Below are 25,160 nucleotides of genomic sequence, written 5' to 3'. Positions count from 1 at the left end.
CATTACTAGTTTCAGTAAGGTATAAAAAAAAAGAGACTGGAGACAGGAAGTTTAAAACTTTGCAAAAGGACCAGTAAACTTACTGATTCAGTGAGGCAAAAGCTTGAGAGCAAGAAGGCGCGAAACAGACGACGAAGGTTCAAATTTCAGACAAGAAGAATGAAACCTACGAAGACAACGGACCGCTTTTAAAACACCCGCACGAGTGTTCAGGAATCTGAACGATCGAGATTGATTCAGCATCGATGGTCGAGATTAGAAGACGTTTTGTAAGTTTGAACTCACGAATCCAAAACAGGCGTTCAAAAACCGTCGCTTGGGTTACGTGAGCCACGACAGATCAACTGCAAAGAGACACGTGGCATTGCCCTCACAACGCTCGAGGAAAAGTGACCGCCGCATTAAATGTGATATGACATTTAATGGAAACACAGAGACTATTGCCTGACGAAGAACCCAGTTAAAAACCAAGCCCTTGGGCTCGACCGAACACTTGGTCTGGGGGGCTCGTGATATGGAGAAAATATGATCGAACCGGGTTCATACTCGGTTTGACCCTCGACCCCGGTCGAGACAGAGGGAATCGACTCGCTTCCGAGCGAACCGGATCCAGAAGATAGCTTGCTGAGGAAGAAAACTAATTCAGCTACAAGCACGCCCTAATCCAACTTATGGATTAGGTTAATTACCCTAATGATGGCAGGCACAAATTGGCCACTGTTGCTTATTATTATCGAAGGGATAATCATCGCATAACCTGGAGGTTATCTCAGGAGTCCTCTACTAGTCCAAACTAGTAGAAGTTTACCGCTCAACGGATCTAACTGTTGAGATCCAACGACTACCCGAAGAAGGCTAGAGTACATCCAACGAAGGAGATTCGAAGGTACATTCTATATAAACCTTAATTGCCTACGAGGTAAGGGGGACTCAGATCCACATACACACTGGTAGACGTAAACTATCAAAGGCTTACGATCTAGATCACATTTCCCAGTTCTTCATTCTTTAGCTCTGTGCTTCTAGCAGAGCCATTTGTGATTAAGTTCATCAATTGACTTAGCCTTCGGAGGTGGACTCCCGACCCCCGCGGTCGGGCCACATCTGACGCTTTAGTTTTGCAAGTCATCACGAGGAGATCTAAGGGCTGAGCAGATTTTGGACGCATCACCATCACTTCCCGTATTAAGGAATTATCTACGTCTTTATGAGATGGGAGGAAGCCAGCTTTCTGTTTTCTGTAAAAAACCAGAAGAAAGTTTTCGCCGAGTTTAGATGTGGGCGATGAAGGAAACTGGTGTTCAAGAACCTTGGAGTATACGTGGAATCATAGATCTTGATTATCTTGATAGTTGGAATAGTGGATTAGGAAATCCTTGGAATTATACACCAGTAATAGGACAATGGAACGATGATGAGATTCTATTGCAGGTTAAGGGGAACCTAGTTTTGCACAGCACCAACAACAATAGCAAGAGGAATTTGGAAATTGATGGACTTCAAACTTCTAGGTTTATGACACTGAGTTTTACTGAGAGTCTTGTTAGACTAGTACATTAACTCTTTTTATCTCTAACATTATAATTGAGAGAGCTAAGTAGTTTTTTTTTTCCTCTGGTGGAATTGAGATAGCAAGGTCAAAGACTTGTAAACTAGTAACAAAAATTCTTTTTTGAAAGAAATTCATGAAAGCTCTATTTTAAATTTTTTTTTTTTTATTGGCAGAAATTGTCCAGTGCTTCTCAGATTATCAAAACAGAAAATGTCATACAAATAAGAATCCTATCTGCATTAACAAACCAATTTACATCTCCTGCACAAGGTTACATACAACATTACTTGATTTACAGATCTTTCCACCTGAAATCTTCTTAAACGGCAACTTGAGCTGCTGCAAGCCTAGCAATAATAAGGTCATGCTTGGGCTCGAGATTGAGATGTAGACCGAGATTTCAATCTTGACAGTCCATTTTGCAAAAATGTGTGTTAATACTCTTCAGAAACGAACGAACGGTCGAGATCTCGATGTACGCTGCAAGTGTTGCGCATTAATTGGTCAAGTCCAACCTTGGGAAGGAATGCTACAGAAGAGGGTTCTCCACCATGTTTTCCACATATTCTTACCTGCTTAGCATCATTATTGATCAATCTAACAGGTTCCATATGTTGGGGCATCTCAAATTCCAGCGAGGAGACCTTAAATTTTTTGCTATTAGATTTAATTTGCACCTAACATGGTTAATTTTTGTTCAGTGTGCATGGGTCCTCTATGATCAGTATATCATGCAGACTTTGAGGAGACGGGAATCCTGACTGCAATCGTTTATAAAACCATTCAACTTATTGAAAGGGGAGAGAATACACACCACCCAAAATGCCTATGCAGTTTCCCAATCCAATTGGGTTCTGATAAATGGAGAAAGATAGAAGGTTGTTGCTGCTTCATACCTTCCTGTCATTGGCAATGAAAGAACCCTTACTAGCATCTATTAATCTAATGCAACCTTCTAATATTTTAGTCTCCAATTACACAATGATCACAACCAACAGAAAATCAAGAGTACTATCTGGGAAGAGCTTCTTTTTCAAAAAAGCAGCCAAGGTTGAGTGACACATAAGGTATTTTAGGTTCTTTGTTTATTCCTATAGTCAGCTGTCTATAAATCCACTAGAAACTTGAAGAGTGGAAGGTATACAATTTCTTTAAGCAATCTTGTGATTTTAATCTTTTTTTTATCATAATAAAATTCTATTTTTACTTTACCCATTTCATCTAATTTGTGATCCAACAAATATCTACAAAGAATAAAAGCACCAGAGAAAAACAGAATATATCTCATACAATTGGTCAAAAGAGTTTTGCACAACTTGCACATGAGATGGTAAGTTTCTTATTCATATCTTGTGAAAATGGAGAAATTATAAAGTCGATCAGATTTTAGTGACATTAAGGATAAAAAATTAATCTACTTGATAACCAGCCACAATTACCACGTGGGTTGTTCATTGAAGAATCAAATTTGCCCTTAGAAAAATGAATAAGAAAAGAGGGTGAACAACAAAGTTCTGGCAGTACACAAAAGAATCCATGAATGACGAGTATTTTGCCAACTAAAACTATAACTTCAAAGCAGGTGATGATAACCAATGGGATATGCAAAAAGCAAATATGTAGTGCAGCCTTTTTTTTTTCTTCTCCTTAATAGCTCCATTTAATTACACAAAAGGCTGCACAACTTGCACATGAGATGGGAAGTGTCTTATTCACATGATTTTAATCTTTTGTCATGTTTGGTTGTTTAGAGGGCTAAAGGTGAGGATGTTACCAGAGTTAAATTTTATAAGAAAACTCACCAAAGAAAAGATGGTAGCTTCCTAAATCCAGCTGCCAGAGAGATTGCGGTATGATATTTTGTTTCAATTAAATTTAGTTTATAGAGAATACCTAATATTTTCTATCATGGTATAGACTAACTTTTTTACATTTGTTTATAGGAAAAACTTGATAACGAACTAGAGAAACAACTTCTAGAGGTAGGAGACACTCCTTGTCACATCCCCCCAGCCGGTACCCTAACTGGCATACCCGGAGTGTGATCCACAGCCCCAAAGATCAAGTATCGAGGAAATCATCCTCCCACATATACAATAACATAATCATAAACAAGAAATAATCAAGGTTTAAACATTATAAACAAAATATTTAACTCAAGAAAGAATAAATGATATAATCAGAGTGCGGAAAAGATACCAGATATCCGAAGATATCAAGATAAGTAAAGTGAGGCGGAAACTCACTTCACAAACATAGCGGAACGTAGAATGAAAGTTTAAAATGAAATACAACTGAAACAAATGTACTAATAAATAAACTAAGAATATGAGTCTTCAAGTTTATAGATGACGTCTTCATAAGTATGGACTTCATCAATCCAACGGATTTGTTCTAACTCTACGCTGCCTTCAAAGGTAGTACGCAGCTTGATCCACCGAGAGATCATCAGAGTAAGCTTGATCGTTGCCAGCACCTTGCGTGAAATACGCTTCATCGGCTTGCGCTTCACTATACTACTCGTCATAATATTCTGTACCTGCAATATAATCTAACAAGAAAATGTACAAAAAGGAATGAGTTTCGAAGAAACTCAGTAAGCAAGTTAATCCATAACATCATAGATAACATGTGGCAAAACATAACATGATGCAATGCAATATGGAACAGATAAAGTATGAATGCATCTAAACTCTATGTATACTGGTCTCTATGGTAGACATGTTTTAAGTCATAGCACCGTACTTCTTTGGGTAGGCCAGTCACTCCCCCTCAGCCATCCTGACATCTTGGGTCTGCCGGGTAATTGGTTAAGTCCTCATCAAACCATGGTAGGGGATTTAGTCAACACACTCTCTCACAACCATTTGGCATAAGTACCGGTGCATGTCAGGGAAAAGCCTAGCCCAATGCAAGTCATCTAGTTAGTTACATCAACTCAGGTCTAGATACTTCCATTCCTCGCCCCGAGCGATCCTTTCCGGTATCCTTTCCACTAGAGTCCTAATAGTCCCGGACTACGGACTCATCAACCCTATTGGTTATCCACATATGGTAAACGGGAAGCTCTTATGTCCCCTCACGGATCATTTCACCGGTCTTGAGCGCCCATGAGCCTAAGTCTAGCCATATGCAACCCTCCAATAAATGGCCCCAACAATGTGATTCCCTTCCTCTCACGGGTTGGTTACCGGTCTTGAGCGCCCGTGAATCCCCATTGCTACCGCGGGTCGTTCGGTCTCAATACCCTTCCGAATCGGGTATGATATAACAGGGTATATCCTAGCCAAACACTGCTAGACATCCCTAGGTATGACAACCAATGATTCGGGAAAGCGTCGATGGGCATCTTCGGAGAACATCCCATACTATTCCTGTAAAACCCAGCCCTAACCTTGACCCGGAAACCTTGTTATTTGTAGGTCCGTGACCAAGTAAAGTAAAAGTCAGCTTTGGGCCATCCCGGGGACTTGGTGTCCGGCTTGAATCCATGAAGTTGATGAGAGTTCTATTTATGGACGTCTTGATGAATCGGATTAGTTGATGGCTTGGGTGCTCTCTATCTTGGTTTGAAGGCATTTCTACCTATTAGGTAAGTCCTTGACTTGTGTGCACCCCCTTTGGTTGGTTTGATCGGGTCTTCAATTCCCTGTTTTGGTCTTGTTCGCTTGTCGCGATTGGTCGCTGCCCCCATCCACTCGACCATGAGTGTTGTCTTTGGCATTGGTTGTTCTTGCTCTATTTAGTCCAATCTCGAGTCCCTTCGTTTTGCTGCCTCCAAACTCTCGAACAACCAGACCTCTCGCAAGTCATCTCCCTTGCATCCTTGGTGTTTTCTTGACGGATCTTCGTCGAAACTCTTCTTTTTGCATCAAAGGTATGTCTACTCTCTCTTCTTCTCCTCCATCTTTGTTTTTCTTTCCTTTTTGAGTTGAGCCAGTAGAAGAGATGCTGCATTCTCTGTTGCAAACATCTCTGAACATGTTCTCATGATCATCCGAAGGATTTGAGGCTAGAACAATGATCTTAACCATGATCATTGCAAGCTTTTGAAGGAATCATGATCAAACCATGATCTAATCTTGTTAAACATCTGATTTGATTCTGATCTCTTTGGATCTTCTATGTTGATCATGTTAGTAGTTAATTCCGTGTTTTCATTTCATGATCCATGATCTATCAATCTCTAGTTGTTCTCTTCTACCATACTATGTGTTCTTCATGAATCATGGTAGTTACATATATGGTAGGTTTTATTTCCTAATTTAGATTTATGCTTCTAAGCCTTGTTCCTTGAAGATCTAAGTATGTTTTCATGATACCATTACCGAAGCAATGATCCATCCTCCTATTGTTCTTGTCTTTGATTTCTATTTCAATTCATCAAGATCCATGGTTGATCTAATTATGGTAACTTTTTGTTTCCTAATTTGGATCTTGATATCTTGATTTGATTGGTGTTTTGAGGTACCCTATATGTTGGAATACCGCTGATGTAGTTTACCCCTTGATTAGTACCCTTTTGAACCACCAAATTCAGATTTCATATCTTAAAACTCTGTTTTTCTAGGTTATCGTCCATGATTGGTCGATCGCAGTCGACCAATCCACTCGACCAATGAGTACAGCAACTCCGAATTGGTCCGTGTTGGATGTTTTGGTATCTTTTCTGTTAGGGATCTTTCCTAATATGTTGTATATACTTGTTTAGGACATTCTTCTCAAGTTTGCCAAGATCTTACTTGATTTCTTAGGATTCCCTTGCGAGTTATAAAAGGTAAGGATGGTTATTTCCTTAATTACATAGATAGCATGAATCTAGTTTCTATATTTGAATATCATAGATATGATTCCTAAATTAGATTCTTACAATGATATACTACTGTTGCATAACTTTGATTACAGTAGCATTACTTATTCATATTGAATTGATTCATGTATGATTTACTTACCAATGTTATACAAGTGATTGTAATTATTGATTGCTTTCCATATATGAAGTTACCATATATTTGATGATATGAATTGATGCATGTGTATGCTTAAGTATGGTTTGGAAAGGAGAGGTGTCCTTTTGACACTTCTGTCCTTGGACTACTACGGGAATATTATGGGATGTTTCCGGAGATGCCCTCTGGACACCTTCCCAAGCTGTTGGATGACATATCTAGGATTGTCTAGTAGTGTTTGGCTAGGATGTCCTGTTATGTCAGACCCTAATCGGAGGGGTATTGAGACCGAACGACCCGTGGTAGCAATGGGGATTCATGGGCGCTCAAGACCGGTAACCAACCCGTGAGAGGACAGGAATCACATTGTGGGGGCCTTTTATTGGTAGGGTTGCATATGGTTAGACTTGGGCTCACGGGCGCTTAAGACCGGTAACCAACCCGTGAGAGGACGTGAGAGCTTCCCGTTTACCATATGTGGATAACCAATAGGGTTGATGAGTCCGTAGTCGGGGACTATGAGGACTCTGTGTGAAGGATACCGGAAAGGATCGTCGGCGAGGAATGGAGTATCTGGATCGCTTGATGTAACTAGTAGAAGACTTGCATTTGGCTAGGTTTTACCCGACATGCGCCAATACTTATCCAAATGGTTGTGAGAGAGTGTGTTGACTTAACCCCCTGCCAAGGTTTGTCCGAGGGATGAAGGACCCATTACCAATCGGCTGCTCAAGACCGGTGAAATGATCCGTGAGAGAATCCAAGATATCTTAAATGGTTGAGGATGTGAGTGGACTTTCCTAAAGAAGTACGGTGCTATGACTTAAAGCATGTCCGCCAATAGAGACCAGCATACATAGAGTTAGATTCATTCATTCATTGCTTGTCTCATATCATATTGCATTTATGATTGTTCGGAATCCGCCATTTATGTTATTATGGATTTTTAACGCTTGCGAGTTTCTTTGAAACTCATTCCTTTATTGTACAATGTTTGTTAGACTATCCTGCAGTCGAGTATTATGCGGTCCCTATGAAGAAGCACAAGGCGAAGAGGCATATCTCCGGAAGGTGATTGCGGTTACCACAATTACTCAAGATCCCGCGTGGTTATGCTCCGTCGATGCTTAGTCCGACCATTGAGTGGGCGTCCTTGTGCCATTTATGAGATTTACACTTATAAGGATGTTGTCTATAAAGTGGAGAACAATTTAGTTACCCAATGTACTTGCTCTGGGATTAGATTTTGTCTAGTTTATTCTTTTAGAGCTACTTTTCCGCTGGTTGTAAAGTGGGATTTTGCCTCACTTTACTTATCCGTTTGACACTCGATTATATCTATTATTCCGATTCATTTATGATTCATTCTTTCTTTATTGGATCTATGGTTTATCTTCCGCACTTTTATTATGATTGTTCATGATTATGTTATTGTTTATGTGGGAGGTTGATCACTCGATACCTGATCTTCGGGCTGTGGATCACACTCTCGGGTATGCCAGATAGGGTACCGGGTGGGAGGGCGTGACAATTCCCTCCGATGTCCAAGGACAGAAGTGTCAAAAGGACACTCCCCAATCCCAAACCAAACTTAAGCAAACACATTCTCAGATCAGTCATGACATATACGACCAATAGTTCATCATATACAAGAGAATGTGAAAGCAAAATCAGATTAGGTAATAATAAGTAATTCATATAACATGAATAATGAAAAAGATAATATAAACAAGTGCTACTGTTCTCACAGTAAGAGATCAGAATTAAATTACAATAACAGTAAGTAATCTCATAGTTTCATAAGGTAGAAACCAGAGAACAAGCAATCTATGTAGTTAAGGAAATAACTGTCCTTACCTTGATTATCGAAGAAGATGATCCAAAGATCAAAGAGAGCAACTCCAAACTTAGCAAATAGACTCCTAACAATCATAGATACAACATTAGGGAAGATGCCTAAAAGATCAAAGAGCAAACGAATCAAATTGGGCGAAAAACGAAGCTACTGACTCCTTTGGTCAACTGCTTGGTAGACTGGCCCAGTCGACCAAGCAAGTCGGTACGGAATTGTACAGACTGCTTTGGCCATAACTTCCTCGTTTGAAGTCGGAATGATCCGAAATTCGAAGGGGAACTTCCTAGGATGTATTAGAGTCATATAGGAAGATAAAAACATCAAGTCATGGTTAAAATTTGGGTTCTTGATTTAACCCAAGAAATTAGGGTTTCAACCTTATGGTTCCCATAAAAAGGTTGAGATCACATAATGAAAGGGAAATAAATGATTGCCAATTATAACAAGAAAATCATAGAAATTATAGTTTAGGTTACTAGAAATATTACCCATGAGGTTTCCCTGGCATGGGAGGTTAACAAGAGTTTCTAGAACTCAAGCAAGGGTTAGGGTTTCAAGAAAATCTTCGGCTAGGGTTGAGATCATGATGATGATCATAGATCTCAAAGAAACGAAGGAGATCACGAAGGGATGGTTGCAAGGATGCATCATCTACTTCCTGATCTCAATCAAGAACAAGATCAAGAAAAGAAAATTAATAATTCAGAAGAGATACTAACCTTGAATTGTAAGAACAGAGAAGAGAGGCTTCAGATCTGTAGAGGAATCTTCGAAATCACCAGAGAGAGTTTCGGAGAGGTGTTCTCATGTTCACAAAGTGTTTGGGAGGCAGCCGTAACAAAGAAATACGAAGTAGGGTTTAAATAAGAGTGAAAAACCCTAAAATTACAATTTCTCGGATTTCACCTTCCTTTGGTCGAGTGCTTGGTCGAGTGGCCCACTCGACCAGTCAGTCGACCAAGGCAGATAGTAAGGAATAATCAGGGATTTGGAGGATCAAATGGGCTTTAAACCTTATGGGCTTTTGCATACACATCAAGTAACAAGTCAAGTGTGAAGAAATACCTTCAAACCAAGTCGATAATACTCCAAGTCCTTCAACTAATCTCATCTTCGGACAACCGTCAGCTTCCTTTCCAAATCTACACAGACATCCAAGTATGGAACTCCATCAACAACATCCATGGGTTTAGAGTCAAACACCATGTCTTCTACTGAGATGGCCCATAGTTGGCTTCTTTCTTTACTCCGGGTCTTCGGACCTAAAAACAACCGGGTTACCGGGTCAAGGTCAGGGTTAGGTTAGGGCTGGGTTTCACATTCTCCCCCCTTAAAAGAAATTTCGTCCTCGAAATTGAGAGCGTACCTGAAACTTCCAAAAAGTTGAGGAAATTTCTCCTTCATATCTTCTTCCTTCTCCCAAGAAGCTTCTTCAGGGGTATGGTTCTTCCAACGAATCTTTACCAAAGGGATGGTGCGATTCCACAATTGCTTATCCTTTTTATCCAAAATTTCAGTTGGCTCTTCTTCATAGGTCAGATCAACACTAAGTCCTTCGGGGGCTTGTCTGTAGAATATGTTCCGGATTCTCAATGTATTTCCGAAGCATCGAAACATGAAACACATTGTGCACAACAGCAGCAATAGACGGAGGTAATGCCAATCGATAAGCAACAGATCCAACTTTTTCCAAAATCTCAAAAGGTCCAATGTAACGAGGGCTAAGCTTTCCTTTAACATTGAATCTCATCACACCCTTCATAGGTGAAACTTTCAAGAAAACTTTCTCCCCAACCTGAAATTCCAAATCGGTCCTTCTCTTATCAGCATAAGATTTCTGTCTTGACTGAGCAGACTTAATCCTTTCTCTTATCATATCGACCATTGCGCTAGTAGCTTCAATCATCTCCGGACCTAAGACTTTTCTCTCTCCAGTCTCACCCAAGACAAGGGTGTCCTACATGTGTTACCGTACAAAGCCTTAAACGGAGCCATGCCTATAGTTGCTTGATAACTGTTGTTATAGGCAAACTCAACCAAAGCTAAGTGTTCATCCCAATTTCCACCCATATCCACTACACAAGATCTAAGCATATCTTCCAAAGTTTGAATCGTCCGCTCAGATTGTCCATCAGACTGTGGATGATGAGCTGTACTCAAGTTCAATTGGGTTCCCAAGGCTTTCTGCAAACTGTTCCAAAACCTTGAGGTGAACCTAGGATCACGATCAGACACAATACTCAAAGGCACACCGTGCAAACGAACTACATTATCCACATATAGTCGAGCAAGCTTATCCAGAGTATGAGTGATCTTCATAGGGATGAAATGGGCTGATTTGGTCAACCTATCGACAATCACCCACACAGTGTCATTACCTTTACTTGTCCGAGGTAAACTAGTCACAAAGTCCATAGAGATGTCTTCCCACTTCCAACTAGGAATAGGAAGTGGCTGAAGTAATCCAGATGGAGGTTGATGAACGGCTTTCACACGCTGGCAAGTCTCACACTTGGCAACAAAATCATCAACATCGACCTTCAAACCAATCCACCAAAAATGTTCTCTTAAGTCTTTATACATCTTGGTGCTTCCAGGGTGTATTGTGAAGATCGACTGGTGTGCTTCCTTTAAAATCTCTTTCTTTATTCCTTCATCAGCAGGCACACAAAGTCTTCCTCTAAACAATAAGGCACCATCCATAGATATACCAAAGTCAGGATCCGAATCAAGATTCAAAGAAATCTTCTCGATCTTCTCCTTAAAATCCATATCAGAACCTTGCAGAGCAACAATTTTGTCTCTAAGGGTGGGTCTCGCCGTGATAGCAGACAAAACAACTTCTGAACCTTCAGGGACAACTTCCAAACCAAAATTCGAAATTGAAGACATCAGAGGTTGACTCAAAGCATTCAAGTCCAGTACTTTCTTCTAACTTTTCCTGCTAAGAGCATCCGCAACCACATTCGCTTTACCAGGGTGATACTGAATGTCACAGTCATAATCAGATACCAATTCCAACCATCTTCTTTGTCTCATATTTAACTCCTTTTGGGTAAAGAAGTACTTCAAACTTTTATGATCCGTGAAAATAGCGATCTTCTCACCATAAAGGTAATGTCTCCAAATCTTCAAAGCAAAGACAACAGCGGCAAGTTCTAAGTCATGAGTGGGGTAATTCCGCTCATAATCCTTCAATTGCAGGGAAGCATAGGCTACGACCTTACCATGTTGCATCAGAACGCAACCCAAACCAATCTTCAACGCATCAGTGTAGACTGTCAAACCACCGGAATTATCAGGTATAGTTAAAACCGGAGCACTTGTCAATCTAACCTTCAATTCTTGGAAATTCTTCTCACAAGCGTCAGACCAAACAAACTTCTCTTCCTTTCTAGTCAACTTAGTCATAGGAGCAGCCAACCTGGAAAAATTCTCAATAAACCTTTTGTAGTAGCCTACCAAACCAAGAAACAGTCTTCGGTCTTTCCCAATCAATAACTGCTTGTACCTTTTCGGGATCAACACGAATACCTTCAGCAGAAACCACATGGCCGAGGAATACTACACTCTTGAGCCAGAAATCACACTTGCTAAACTTAGCGTAAAGCTTCTTTTCTCTTAGTCTTCGCAAAGTGAAATCTAGATGCCTTGCATGCTCTTCTTCACTCTTCGAATAAATCAGGATATTGTCAATGAAGACTATCACTAACTTATCGAGCACATCGTGAAAGACTCGATTCATGAGATCCATGAACACCGCAGGAGCATTAGTCAATCCGAAAGGCATAACTCGAAACTCAAAATGACCATACCTTGTTCTAAAAGCTGTCTTGAAAATATCACTTGACTTCACTTTCAATTGGTGATATCCAGACCTTAAATCAATCTTCGAGAACACTGCTGCACCCTTCAACTGATCAAAGAGATCATCAATTCGGGGCAGCGGGTATCTATTCTTAATGGTCAACTTGTTCAACTCACGGTAATCAATGCACAGATGCATACTACCGTCCTTCTTCTTAACAAACAAGACAGGAGCTCCCCAAGGTGAAACACTAGGTCGGATGAAACCTCTATCCAAGAGTTCATTCAACTGCTTTTGCAACTCAACCAACTCAATGGGAGCCATTCTATATGGAGCCTTGGATACTGGGGCAGCACCAGGGATTAGATCAATAGAAAATTCCACTTCTCTATCGTGGGTACGCCCGACAGATCTTCTTCAGAAAAACATCGACGAAGTCACATACAACGCCAACTTCTTATACTTTCTTTCCTTTCTTAAACTTTCCTTCAGATGGCAAACCTTCAACTAATGCATAGACTTGCATCAGTGCAGACAACGTCTTCTTACAAATTCTTCCTTTCTCACCTTGGAATTCAAACATTGAACTTCCACTAATCCGAAATTGAATTCTCTTCGAAGAACACAAAATTACAGCATTATGGGTAGTCAACCAATCAATACCCAAAATGACATCAAAATCCTTCATATCCAAAAGTACCAAGTTGGCTTCCAAATTCTTTCCATCAACCAAAATAGGACACTTAACTAATCCTTTATCTATTTTCACAACAGGTCCAGTAGGAGTACAAATTGATAAACAACTAGATAAAATCTTAGGTTCCAAATCAATCTTCTTGATAAATGCAGACCATATGAAAGAATGAGACGCACCCGTATCAAATAACACAAATGCAGGAATAGAAGCAACAAATAAAGTACCTGTAACCACTTCATGATTCTCATCCTGTTCAGTACCAGAAATACTGAACACTCTTCCAGAACGAGGAACAGGAGCATTCTTCACTACAAGAGCAGACGGTTGAACAGGCCTCTTCGGACAATCACGAGCAAAGTGACCAGGCTGCTTACAGAGAAAGCAAACAGGATTGCTAAGTCCAACAGAAACAGGTGCAACCGGAGGCTTCTGATCCAAAGGCCTAGGAATAGCATTCACGGGCATTCACATTCAACGGCGGCCAATTCCCACCAAACTGACCAGACTTGCCTAGTTGCTGAAATCCAGGTCTCTGACCTACACTCCTAGACTGAAGAGCAGGAGTAGGGTAAGGCGTAGGTCTCACAAAACGTCGATCAGTTCGATCCACAAATCCAGGATTCCTTGGCTGCCAGGGTCTTTGCACTCTAGCATTCTCTTTCTCCGTTTCTTCCAGCTTCTTGGCATTCTGCACCACCTGGGAATAACTTTCAATAGGCTGAATGGTGAGATATGCCCTGATTGCAGGTCGCAATCCCTTGAAAAATTTCTTCGCTTTGGCAATATCAACCTTCAAAGAGTCAGGAGCAAAGAAGTGAAGCTCTTCAAACTTCTGTTGGTATTCCAACACCGACAAAGATCCTTGAGTAAGAGCCATAAACTCAGCTTCCTTCGCATCCTTCACAGCTTCCGGAAAGTAGTTCTTGCAAAAAGCTTCCTTGAACAAATCCCACGACACAACGCCAACATGTAAACCTTCCAAAACAGGCCGGGTGGAAGTCCACCAAGCGTCAGCTTCATGTTGCAACTTCTGCTCGGCAAACAAAATCTTCTGGGCTTCCGTACATTGCAAATGACGAAAAGTTTTTTCCAACTCACGCAGCCACTTGTTAGGAAACAAGATATCTTTGGATACTCCAGTGAAGTTAGGAACTTGCATCTTCAGAAAACTCTCCATCAAACGAGTATGAGGAGTTCCAACTAATCCACCCGCATTCGAATCGCGGCATGAGGATTTCCATTGACATCAGCACGAGTCTCATTGTGTAGAGTCATGAAACCGGTCAACATCTCGGTTGAACCGAGCCGCTTGTTGCTTGCATCATATTACCCATAATATTTGCAATATCACGAAAACTTCCGACATTCGGAGCATCGGGAACATCACGAGTACCTTGGTCATCAGTGTTAGTCTGATGATCATGACCACCAATTGGTATCTTGTCACTTCCATGACCATTGGATTCACCACGACCACTTCTTAATGTAACCATTCTGCAAAAACCGAAATGTCAAAAACACGAATTTCGAAGTTTCGACATAATCCACAAGTCCAAATGATTAAGAATCTTAAATCATGCTTAAATGCATCCATTTAGTCATCAAACAATCAATCATAGGACAAAAATCACATTTCTCCAAAATCCAACGGCACTTGGGGCTACTGGGTCCTTTGGTCGAGTGCTTGGTCGAGTGCCCAATCGACCAGTCAGTCGACCAAAGCTCACAGCACGCGAAAATCAGGGTTTTAAGTGCCAAAAACCCAAACAAACTCATTTCAAACCTTGCACACTTGAGAGGGGACTCTAGAGGAGAGGTACTAAGGCATTCCTAAGTGTTTTCCAAGTAGTTTGGTGCTTCAATCAACAACACTACAACACTCAACAACTTCACACAAGGTAAATCTTCATTCCCATCTCATTTTCATCTTTTAAATCTTGAAATTTATCCAAAAACCATGTGTTGCTTGTATCTAATGCTAGGAATCATGCTTAGGAACACTTAGAAACATGTTCCCTAGGTTTTTAGCACAATACCATGCTTAAACAACAAGTTCTACAACAATCTAGCACTTCTCATATCGCTTTCGTACCGAAATCGTTAACTTTAGAAACTTCGATTTCTCTCAAACCGCTTGGAGTTTTCGCACGAAGTCAAATGCTACGCACTCAAAATGATACTGTGAATGTGAACATGTACTTTGATCTTACCAATTCCAAAATTTTCAAAAATCCAATTTGACCTAGAATGCAAAATCCCCAAATTCCTTCTTGCTGAATTTTCAACTTTAGACCAAGATTTCGATCGATTTTCTTCCAGTAAACTTCATAGACATGCAATTCCAAGTATTGCGCACATGCTAGTATGCTCAATTTACATTTTCCCCAAATTTCAAATTTTGATGAAAATTACGAAAATGCCCTTCTAGCAGAATTTTCGAAATAATACTAACATGCAATGTCTCTTATCTTTTCCAACAGACATCACACCATGCAGAGAGGTGGACGAGGCAGAGGCAGGATAGTTGGAGCTAGGCGAGGCAGAGGTAGAGTTCCAGCTCAGCCTAGAGCAGAGGTTAACCGACTCGATCTCTTCGACACACCACAGGCAGAGTTCCTGTACGAGGCTTACTTCGAATACTGCAAGATAGAGTACGGGAGACTTCTTCACTTGCGAGAGCTTCGGGTCTTCCGGATCCGACAGCGATTCGACATTCAGGCATGGACTCATCTCTTCACGGCAGACTTACCCGTCTATCCTGAGCTAGTGAGGCTGTTCTTCAGCAACCTTACATCCATCGAGGAGGCTAGAGGACAGGGTCGTCCTTTCAGACTCATTATCGAGAGCAGGGTCAGAGATACACAGATCCGCTTCTCTACTAGGGATCTGGCACACATTCTCCATGTACCATACTATCCACGACAGTGCTTATGGATACCTGTCGGAGCAGAGATAGACCGATTCTTGATGCCATACGAGCTTCATGAGACATGCGCCACTCTTTGGGATGACATAGGGTGCTTCCTTCCGAGACGCAGTGGACAGATGACAGATTCAGCTAGGATCATCGGTCGCATTGTCGGCCGAAACATCATGCCGAAGGCCGGACATCACGATCAGGTTTCAGTGATGGAGGCCGTAATCATCTATCGCATCTACACAGGCTTTCAGATAGACCTGTCCTACATCATCCAGCAGGTCATGATAGATCTGGTGGAACGTCCTGGTATGAGGAACCTTTGCTTCGGGAGATTACTGACATTGATCTTCCGACACTTCGGGGTTAGTTTGGAGGATACAGTGGAGCTTACTAGATCATTGGGATATGCCATTGGGACTAGGACAATCAGGCAGATGAGGCTCACTCAGATTGTGAGATCCCCGGGTCCAGATGGTGAGGAGGATACAGATGAGGATGAGGATGAGGTGGAGGCTCCAGCAGATGAGGGTGATGCTGGTCCAGATTCTAATGATCAGGCAGAGGATACAGAGATGCATGAGGCTGTTCCTGAGCATCATGAGATTCCCAGGTCACCATACTTCGAGACAGGAGGCCCTTCACATATAGTTCCAGAGACTACTAATTTAGGTGCTCAGATGAGATTGATGACTTCCATGCTAGAGAGGATGGAGGTCAGACAGGAGCAGATATATGAGAGGATGGAGTCACGGCAAGATAGGATAGAGTCACAGATTACTCAGATGGCCGAGGACTTCAGAGCATTCAGAGATCAGAGGAGATCACCTAGATAGATTGTACTTAGGATTTCCCATTATGCTTTTCAGATGTAAACTTTTCTTAAAGTTAATGAAGTTCTTTTTGTTTCACTTTATTATTGTGCATTATGAACTTTTCTTTTATTGCTTATATGATATTTGTTCAAATATAATTATTGTCCATTATTCAGAAGTATTCAATTATGCTTCATTAAACAAGTTTCTAATCCAAGTGTTCTATTATTCACTTCTAAGAGTAGATGAGTCACTTTTGGATCTATGACTCAAGAATGTTTTGTTACTGTTTTCTATGGTTAGGATTTCCTTGAACTTTGGGCTCTGATACCACTCTGTCACATCCCCCCAACCGGTACCCTAACTGGCATACCCGAGAGTGTGATCCACAGCCCCAAAGATCAAGTATTGAGGAAATCATCCTCCAACATATACAATAACATAATCATAAACAAGAAATAATCAAGGTTTAAACATTATAAACAAAATATTTAACTCAAGAAAGAATAAATGATATAATCAAAGTGCGGAAAAGATACCAGATATCCGAAGATATCAAGATAAGTAAAGTGAGGCGGAAACTCACTTCACAAACATAGCGGAACGTAGAATGAAAGTTTAAAATGAAATACAACTGAAACAAATGTACTAATAAATAAACTAATAATATGAGTCTTCAAGTTTATAGATGACGTCTTCATAAGTATGGACTCCATCAATCCAACAGATTTGTTCTAACTCTACGCTGCCTTCAAAGGTAGTACGCAGCTTGATCCGCCGAGGGATCATCAGAGTAAGCTTGATCGTTGCCAGCGCCTTGCGTGAAATACGCTTCATCGGCTTGCGCTTCACTATACTACTCGTCATAATATTTTGTACCTGCAGTATAATCTAACAAGAAAATGTACAAAAAGGAATGAGTTTCAAAGAAACTCAGTAAGGCAAGTTAATCCATAACATCATAGATAACATGTGGCAAAACATAACATGATGCAATGCAATATGGAACAGATAAAGTATGAATGCATCTAAACTCTATGTATACTGGTCTCTATGGTAGACATGCCTTAAGTCATAGCACCGTACTTCTTTGGGTAGGCCAGTCACTCCCCCTCAGCCATCTTGGCATCTTGGGTCTGTGGGGTAATTGGGTAAAGTCCTCATCAAACCATGGTAGGGGATTTAGTCAACACACTCTCTCACAACCATTTGGCATAACTACCGGCGCATGTCAGGGAAAAGCCTAGCCCAATGCAAGTCATCTAGTTAGTTACATCAACTCAGGTCCAGATACTTCCATTCCTCGCCCCGGGCCATCCTTTCCGGTATCCTTTCCTCTAGAGTCCTAATAGTCCCGGACTACGGACTCATCAACCCTATTGCTTATCCACATATGGTAAACGGGAAGCTCTCATGTCCCCTCACGGATCATTTCACCGGTCTTGAGCGCCCATGAGCCCAAGTCTAGCCATATGCAACCCTCCAATAAATGGCCCCCACAATGTGATTCCCGTCCTCTCACGGGTTGGTTACCGGTCTTGAGCGCCCGTGAATCCCCATTGCTACCACGGGTCGTTCGGTCTCAATACCCTTCCGAATCGGGTCTGATATAACAGGGGTATATCCTAGCCAAACACTACTAGACCTCCCTAGGTATGACAACCAATGATTCGGGAAAGCGTCGATGGGCATCTTCGGAGAACATCCCATACTATTCCCTCCGATGTCCAAGGACAGAAGTGTCAAAAGGACACTCCCCAATCCCAAACCAAACTTAAGCAAACACATTCTCAGATCAGTCATGACATATACGACCAACAGTTCATCATATACAAGAGAATGTAAAAGCAAAATCAGATTAGGTAATAATAAGTAATTCATATAACATGAATAATGAAAAAGATAATATAAACAAGTGCTATTGTTCTCAAATTAAGAGATCAAAATTAAATTACAATAACAGTAAGTAATCTCATAGTTTCATAAGGTAGAAACCAGAGAACAAGCAATCTATGTAGTTAAGGAAATAACTGTCCTTACCTTGATTATCGAAGAAGATGATCCAAAGATCAAAGAGAGCAACTCCAAACTTAGCAAATAGACTCCTAACAATCATAGATACAACATTAGGGAAGATGCCAAAAAGATCAGAGAGCAAACGAATCAAATCGGGCGAAAAACGAAGCTACTGACTCCTTTGGTCGAGTGCTTGGTAGACTGGCCCAGTCGACCAAGCAAGTCAGTACGGAATTGTACAGACTGCTTTGGCCATAACTTCCTCGTTTGAAGTCGGAATGATCCGAAATTCGAAGGGGAACTTCCTAGGATGTATTAGAATCATATAGGAAGATAAAAACATCAAGTCATGGTTAAAATTTGGGTTCTTGATTTAACCCAAGAAATTAGGGTTTCAACCTTATGGTTCCCATAAAAAGGTTGAGATCACATAATGAAAGGGAAATAAATGATTGCCAATTATAACAAGAAAATCATAGAAATTATAGTTTAGGTTACTAGAAATATTACCCATGAGGTTTCCCTCGCATGAGAGGTTAACAAGAGTTTCCAGAACTCAAGCAAGGGTTAGGGTTTAAAGAAAACTTCGGCTAGGGTTGAGATCATGATGATGATCATAGATCTCAAAGAAACGAAGGAGATCACGAAGGGATGGTTGCAAGGATGCATCATCTACTTCCTGATCTCAATCAAGAACAAGATCAAGAAAAGAAAATTAATAATTCAGAAGAGATACTAACCTTGAATTGTAAGAACAGAGAAGAGAGGCTTCAGATCTCTAGAGGAATCTTCGAAATCACCAGAAAGAGTTTCAGAGAGGTGTTCTCATGTTCACAAAGTGTTTGGGAGGTAGCCGTAACAAAGAAATACGAAGTAGGGTTTAAATAAGAGTGAAAAACCCTAAAATTACAATTTCTCGGATTTCACCTTCCTTTGGTCGAGTGCTTGGTCGAGTGGCCCACTCGACCAGTCAGTCGACCAAGGCAGACGGTAAGGAATAATCAGGGATTTGGAGGATCAAATGGGCTTTAAACCTTATGGGCTTTTGCATACACATCAAGTAACAAGTCAAGTGTGAAGAAATACCTTCAAACCAAGTCAGATAATACTCCAAGTCCTTCAACTAATCTCATCTTCAGACAACTGCAGCTTCCTTTCCAAATCTACACAGACATCCAAGTATGGAACTCCATCAACAACATCCATGGGTTCAGAGTCAAACACCATGTCTTCTACTGAGATGGCCCATAGTTGGCTTCTTTCTTTACTCCGGGTCTTTGGACCTAAAAACAACCGGGTTACCGGGTCAAGGTCAGGGTTAGGTTAGGGCTGGGTTTCACACTCCTGCTGCCTAAGACAATGCTTTTGAGGTAGTCATTGGGAAGGAACGTTCGGGGCGGGTTCGTGGTGTAGGTGTAGGAGTTACACTTACTAGTCGTCACCTCACCCAGAAAGACAATGAGATGCGATTGGAAAGAGAAAAAAGTCAGCAAAAAATTAAAAGTTGGAGAATGAGGTCAAAGACATCAAACATAAATTAGTGGAGAAGGAAAAAGATCATAGTCAACTATGGCTTGAAATGACCCAATTAACTCAACTTGTAATGGATAGGCTTGGTTCACAAGGTTCAACTCACTTATGTAAGTGTGAAATGTCTTTATAAATTTTATTTGTTTCTTTATGTTATAAATTATTGACATTTTATTTGTACAGCTAATAATGGAAGCCGTTGAGGTCCTTGCTAGAGTTGGACTGCAAAAATCGAGCTGAAAATCGAGTCCAGATTCATGGTTCTTGTAAACTTTTACTGTCAACAATATTGCCATTACGTAGTGTTGGTTCTTATGTTTTAAAGGCCATTGCCTGAATTGATAAAGCATTTGAAGCTCAACTATAAACGAGGTAATTAAGAATGTTTATCATTTATGATATTGCTTATTACTCAGTTGAACATTGTCATCTAGAGAACCGATCAGCATTAGAGTTTTTATTTTTTATATATTTTTTTAATCTTGTGTTTGTCTTTTATGCCATAATCTCTATTAAGACTTTGCACTTCCTTTGATCTTCCTTTCTTTGGTCTTCCTTGTTCCCCTTGTGACTATTTTATTCCGTATTTGAGTAATAATGCCTGTTCTGGTTATTTCCATTGTTTTGTTTTCAGCTGTATGACTAAAATTAGTAAACCGATTCTTTATTCAGCTTGATTACCATATGTCAAAATGAACTGGGACATCACTTAATTGATAGAATAAAGTAATGTCAGCGATTGGGTTTTCTAAAGCAATTAATGAGGTGAGTGATAGAAAATATCCTTGAAGATTTTAAAAATAACCCTATTGATATGGTATCTGACACTAATACTTTATACATTGAAAATGAGAGTAGCTTTGAATCTTTGATGCATTATAAGGTGAAAGAATGCAAAGAAAACTCTGTTTTTGATAAGTAGGTTGCTTACCTTGATGGGTAAGTCTTATGTATTTATAAATAAACATGGCTGTTGTACAAGATTCGTTTACAATATTCAAATTTTAATTCAAAATTAAAAATTTGAATTCAAATTTAAAAACTTAAATTCAAAACTTGAATTCAAAAATTGAATTCAAAAACTTGAATTCAAAAATCAAATTCAAACCATACATCCGTTATGGTTTCATCCCCCTCAAACTCGCTTGGCGGTGCTGGTTTGTCTCTATGCTTGAGAGCTTGATGTTGTCCTTAGTAAACACATCGTATTTGATCATCGCCGACAAGTGCACTTTATGGTGTTGTTGAACCAAGTCTCGGACAAATGATAGTCCACTTCTATTGTTTGTGGGCATGTAGCCTGGATTTGCGCCATTTGTGTTGCGGCACATTATCACAATAAATGTCCATTCCTCTTGGGTTGTACTTGCAAATCACGTAGAACATAAGAGCCATAGTAACTCGGATGCTATGACAGCGGGATTTGTACTCGGCTTCCGTTACTTGATCTAGATCTGTGGGTTGTTTCTTAGAAGACCATGATAACAAATTATCCCCAAGAAAGTGCAAACCCACTAGTTGATCGGCGTGTGTTTGGACATCTCCCAATCTGCATCGGTGTGCGGCTATAAAGAAGTTGGGTTGGTTTCAAGAGAACACCAGCACCAATGTTTGCTTGACATACGTATCGTTTTGCTTGCTTGTAGATGATCTTCCGTGGGAGTTGCATGGCCGACACACTGATTGACTGCATAGGAGATATCTGGTCTAGTGATCGTCAAATATTGTAGGCTCCTACTAATTGTCGTATGGTGTTGGATCGGTGAGGATAACCTTGTTGTTGATGATAACTTTGTTCCAACCGCAATTGGGGTTGTGCATGGCTTTGAAGTCTCCATTCTGTAGACTTTAATAAATCAATGGAGTATTTACTTTGGTGAGTAAAGACCATCTGAACTTCGATTAGCCTCAATTCCCAAGAAGTAATGCAGTGTCCCAAATCTGTCATTGCAAATTCTTTGCTCGGGCTTTGAATAACCTCTTGAATTGCGGCTTCATTGGCTCTGTCAATATTATATCATCTACATATAACAACAATACTATCATTGTACCTCGGGTTTTGCGTATAAACATGGAAGAATCTGCGACGCTTTGCTTGAAACCTTCTCCTTGTGGTTGTTTTGAATATGTGAAACCAAGCTCGTGGAGCTTGTTTGAGACCATAAATTGCTTTTCGTAGATGACAAATATGTGTTGATTTAGATGTGGAAACAAACCCCCGTGGTTGTTCCATGTAAACATCTTCGCTAAGTTGCCATTCAAGAAGCATTTTTCACATCAAGTTGATGTATTGGCCATGACTTTGAGAGTGCAATGGTTAATCTTGTTCGAATGGTGGCTGGCTTTACAACTGGACTAAATGTTTCATGAAAGTCCACTCCTGCCTGCTGGTTGAATCCCTTGGCAACTAATCGTGCCTTATATCTCTCAATGGAACCATCACTTTTTGTCTTGATCCTGTACACCCACTTCCAGCCTACAATATTCATACCCTTGGAATAAGGCACCAAGTTCCAAGTCTGATTGTCTATTAAGGCTTTGTATTCTTTTTGCATTGCATCAATCCACTTTGGGTCTTTTGAGGCTGATTTGTAGGTTTTAGGTTCAGTTGGGATGTTGGAGATGGTGGTAGGAAAGGTTTGAGGTATTGGGTGTCTAATAGTGAGTAAAGAGAGAAGGGTTTTTGGTTTGGCGGAATTTGTTTTACTCCTAGTAATCTTAAGGCATGTGTTTCTTGTTTTTTATTTTTAGATTTATTAATTGATGAAACTTAAGAAGGTTTATAGACATCTGTTTCACATTATTTGGTCTTGGCTCAACTTCTTGCTTAAGTTGGTGTACATTAAAAACATGGGCTGAGTATTTCCTTTCTCTATTTCTGCATTAGCTGGAGGTTATTTATTGTTTAACTTTGTCTGGTTAAACTTTGCAGTTGGAGGAGTTTCGCAAAAAAAGGGCAAAAGGGCGTGCTAAGAAGCCTACACCTATAGAGCAGCAACAATCTAATGATCTTGGTCAACATGATAGACAACCACAGGATAGTGAATGCCTAAGACTTATAGATTCAGATGGTGCTATCAAATCTGAAAGAGATGGCATTTTCAGCACCGAACTGTCTGGGTTCATCACAGAAGGTGATGCCCAAGCTGATCATGGTTCATCTAATGGGACACATAATGAGCCTCTTGTTTCAGCCAAGAATTATGATTTTTTTTTCTGCTCATAGAGTTCAGGAGCCTTATAAAGATCAGGACTCCAAGCACTCTGATGATTCTAGTCTTTCTAGATCTGTATATGGTTATTATGATCAGCACCAGGAAGACAAGAGTGAGCTGGATGCTTATTCTAGAAATCATGGAGGACAAGCCTTTGGATTTACTACAAAGCCATCTAGTGCTCTTCATCTGGGACATGACATCCAGAATGTCAATAGGAGCACTCTTCAATCTAGTTATTATTCCACAGGTGACTCATGCTTTAATTTTCTGCACCCTGCATGTTCATTTTTTGTTTTTGTTTGTTATTTAATTTTCTCTTTCAATGTATGGAGAAATAATAAAAATTATTCTTTGCTTTTGGGTTACATTTTAGATTCCATACACTCAACAACCAACTCAATAAATTCAGCTACTGAAGTTAAACAATCCATGAATGATAATGTGTCACCTTATTCAACCTTGCCTGAAGCTCGCAGCTCTAATGGTCATCGTGTGGAAAATGCACCTTGGCAATCAAGTCTTTTTCTACAGATTATGGTTTAGATACCAAAGGTTCTTCTGGTCATGTTTCTCATGATTCAGCCTTACCTGAAGTTGCCAGTCGGCGATCTCGTCCATCTTTCCTTGACTCTCTTAATGTGGCCCGAGTCTCTTTTGTTTCTCACTTCCCAATCCCTGAATCAGGAAAAGCTGTACCATCTTTCCCTAAAAGTTCTAGAATTCACACTGTGGATGGTGACAGTGGTTTGCCATCATTTACTTCTCCCCAGAAATTTACAGGATCTGCGACTCTGGGTCCTATTTCGAAGTCAGGAACCCTCAATTTACATGGAGGGATATGAATTATCGCTAGTGAATTATCTAGTTCCTAGCAGTAATGAGGGGGAATCACTAAGCCAGAATGCAGAGGAAGATAGTGTTAAGAAGAAGCTTGAGTTCGTTTCATTGAAGCACAATGAGGACTTCACAGCATTAGAGCAGGTACAAATCTTTTCTCCTTTCTCGTGAACATTATATTTTATATATAATTGTTAAAGTCCTAGCTCCGTTTTTTGTGCCTTTTGATGTGGATTACTTGAAAGTCAAGTGGTATTTCCCCGAGAATAGACATTCTGTTACCTCTGTTGAACATAACTACACACTCATGTCATGGCAAGAATCTATCTTTACTTAACCTTCTTTACACCCTCCTCCTCCTCCTCCTCCTCCTCCTCTCTCTCTCTCTCTCTCTCTCTCTCTCTCTCTCTCTCTCTCTTATGTCATTTCTCTTTTCATGCAGCATATTGAAGATTTGACACAAGAAAAGTTCTCTTTGTTGCGAGCGCTTGATGCTTCAGGAGCTTTATCAGGGTCATTGGCCACTGAAAATTCATCTCTCAGAAAGATATAACCAGCAGGTGGGTTTATGAAGTACTTCATCAAATTGATCAAGAAGAAGCATGGGAAAGACATCAGCAAGGACAATAGGGCAATTGGAAAGCTCAGGATTGTTGATTACATGATTAATCTGTACATTTTGGATTGTTGATTACATGATTCAACTATACATTTTGGATTGTTGGTATATGTATAATGGAAAGTGGCACATTTACATTTGTAAAATTGAATTTGTATTGATGGAATTGGATATTCATTTGAAATTTTGAATTTGGATTGATGGAATTGGATATTCATTTATAAAATTGAATTTGGCTTTTTGGAACCAATTTATTTTTAATTAAAAAAACCTATCCCGGCATTTTAAAAACGCCACAATAAGTATTATATGCTAGCGTTTTCAATAAACGCCGGAATAAGTATTAT

The 25,160-nt window shown here is 40.2% G+C and overlaps 1 pseudogene; it reads left to right on the top strand.

Moving 5' to 3' along the window:
- The first annotated feature begins 1,284 nt into the window (after positions 1 to 1,284).
- On the top strand, positions 1,285 to 24,972 carry LOC149028995 (uncharacterized; annotated as a pseudogene).
- Positions 24,973 to 25,160: the final 188 nt, after the last annotated feature.

This window comes from Hakea prostrata, chromosome 1 (assembly GCF_041222555.1).
Source record: "Hakea prostrata isolate BN-2017 chromosome 1, UWA_Hpros_2, whole genome shotgun sequence".
In the NCBI taxonomy this organism is placed as follows: domain Eukaryota; kingdom Viridiplantae; phylum Streptophyta; class Magnoliopsida; order Proteales; family Proteaceae; genus Hakea; species Hakea prostrata.
The sequence above is the reverse complement of the archived record's forward strand: the minus strand, read 5'-3'. Positions and strand labels throughout refer to the sequence as shown.